General features: G+C 36.0%; 1 pseudogene; it reads left to right on the top strand.

Annotated features, from left to right (window-relative positions):
* Nucleotides 1-988: 988 nt before the first annotated feature.
* Nucleotides 989-1,856, top strand: LOC110567669 (nucleophosmin-like; annotated as a pseudogene).
* Nucleotides 1,857-2,350: the final 494 nt, after the last annotated feature.

Here is a 2,350-nt window from a genome sequence, read left to right as displayed (position 1 = left end):
AGTATTCTATTGCATGAATATTCCAAAATTTGTTTATCATTTCACCTATTGAAAAATATCTAGATCATACTGAGTTTCTGGATGTTACAAAGATTCTATGAACATTCTTAAACAAATGTTCATAAGACATCTTGACAAACATCTAGGTATGGAATGGCTACATCATGTGGCAGGTGTATGGGTAAATATTTTTAGAAAATGAACATACTGCTTCCAAAGTGGTACATATTTTACATTCTCATCAACAGTATAAGAATTCCAGTTACTCCAAATCATTTCCAGCTGTTGGTATGATCAGTCTTTTTCATTTTAAACAACCTAATAGGGATGTAGTAGCATCTCACTGTAGTTATGTATATTTAATTTAACTTTTTACTTTGAAATAACTACAAATTCAGAATTCAGGATGCAGCTATAATAAATAATAAAGATCCCATGTGCCCTTTGCCCATTTTTCCTCAATGGTAACATCTGGAAAAATGATAGAATAATATCACAATCAAAATAGTGTCACTGATACAGTCAAGATGAAAAACAATTCCATTACCATAGTATCTCTTCTGTTGGCTTTTTAAAATCACATCTACCAAGAGTCTATTGTTTTCTCTGTGCTTCTTTTGTTTCTTGTTCTTCTGTTTCTTTTTTCTTAGACTTCTGTGGGCAGTTTGAACATTTTCTAGGATTATATCTTGTTTTACTTATAGTGCATCAGAGTATGTCATTTTATTGGTAGTTTCCTTAGTGGTTTCATTAGGTCTTACAATATGAAAACATAATTTGTTGTACTCTACTATTTATCAATGTTTAGGAATTTTGAGTGAGTAAGGTATAGAAATCTTAGATCCATTTGGGTTTCTTTACCCTCTCCGCTTTTGAAATAAAAAGTTGTCGTCCCTGGTGTGAGTCCGTCCTGAGCGGCTGTTCTTTTGAGCAGTGGTCGTTTATCTCCGTCCGCCTTCTCTTCCACCTAAGTGCGTGTCGCCACCCGATGGAAGATTTGATGGACATGGACATGAGCCCCCTGAAACCCCAGAACTATCTTTTCGGTTGTGAACTAAAGGCCGCCAAAATTATCACTTTAAGGTGGATAATGATGAAAATGAGCACCAGTTATCTTTAAGAACGGGCAGTTTAGGAGCCGGTGCAAAGGATGAATTGCACATTGTTGAAGCAGAGGCAATGAATTACGAAGGCAGTCCAATTAAAGTAGCACTGGCAACTTTGAAAATGTCTGTACAGCCAACGATTTCCCTTGGGGGCTTTGAAATAACACCACCAGTGGTCTTACGATTGAAGTGTGGTTCAGGGCCAGTGCATATCAGTGGACAGCACTTAGTAGCTGTGGAGGAAGATGCAGAGTCAGAAGATGAGGAGGAGGAGGATGTGAAACTCTTAAGTATGTCTGGAAAGCGGTCTGCCCCTGGAGGTGGTAGCAAGGTTCCACAGAAAAAAGTAAAACTTGCTGCTGATGAAGATGATGATGAAGATGAAGATGATGATGATGATTTCGATGATGAGGAAACTGAAGAAAAAGTGCCAGTGAAGAAATCTACACGCGATACTCCAGCCAAAAATGCACAAAAGTCAAATCAGAATAGAAAAAACTCAAAACCATCAACACCAAGATCAAAAGGACAAGAATCCTTCAAAAAACAGGAAAAAACTCCTAAAACACTAAAAGGACCTAGTTATGTAGAAGACATTAAAGCAACAATGCAAGCAAGTATAGAAAAAGGTGGTTCTCTTCCCAAAGTGGAAGCCGAGTTCACCAATTATGTGAAGAATTGCTTCCGGATGAATGACCAGGAGGCGATTCAAGATCTCTGGCAGTGGAGGAAGTCTCTTTAAGAAAATAGTTTAAACAATTTGTTAGAAATTTTCCATCTTATTTCATTTCTGTAACAGTTGATATCTGGCTGTCCTTTTTATAATGCAGAATGAGAATTTTCCCTACCGTGTTTGATAAATGTTGTCTAGATACCATTGCCAAGAATGTGTTGTCCAAAATGCCTGTAGTTTTTAAAGATGGAACTCCACCCTTTGCTTGGTTTTAAGTATGTATGGAATGTTTTGATAGGACATAGTAGTGGTGGTCAGACATGGAAATGGTGGGGAGATGAAAATATACATGTGAAATAAAACTCAGTATTTTAATTAAAAAAAGAAATAAAAAGTTGTCAAGTATTTCTTCTACATGCATAGGGCATCACATCAAATGGTATTGTAATTTTTGCTTCAACTATCAATTATGATTCAAGAAACTCATGAAAAGGAAGATCATCTATTATTTACCTTATTTTTATGAATTATGATATTCTTTTTCCCTTTTAGAAGTTTCTTCTATTTCTGT

This window comes from Aotus nancymaae, unplaced genomic scaffold (genome assembly GCF_030222135.1).
Source record: "Aotus nancymaae isolate 86718 unplaced genomic scaffold, 86718_ANA_hifiasm-v0.15.2.pri h1tg000007l, whole genome shotgun sequence".
NCBI classification, from domain to species: domain Eukaryota; kingdom Metazoa; phylum Chordata; class Mammalia; order Primates; family Aotidae; genus Aotus; species Aotus nancymaae.
Note: the sequence above shows the minus strand (reverse complement) of the source record. Positions and strands in the feature narration are given on the sequence as shown.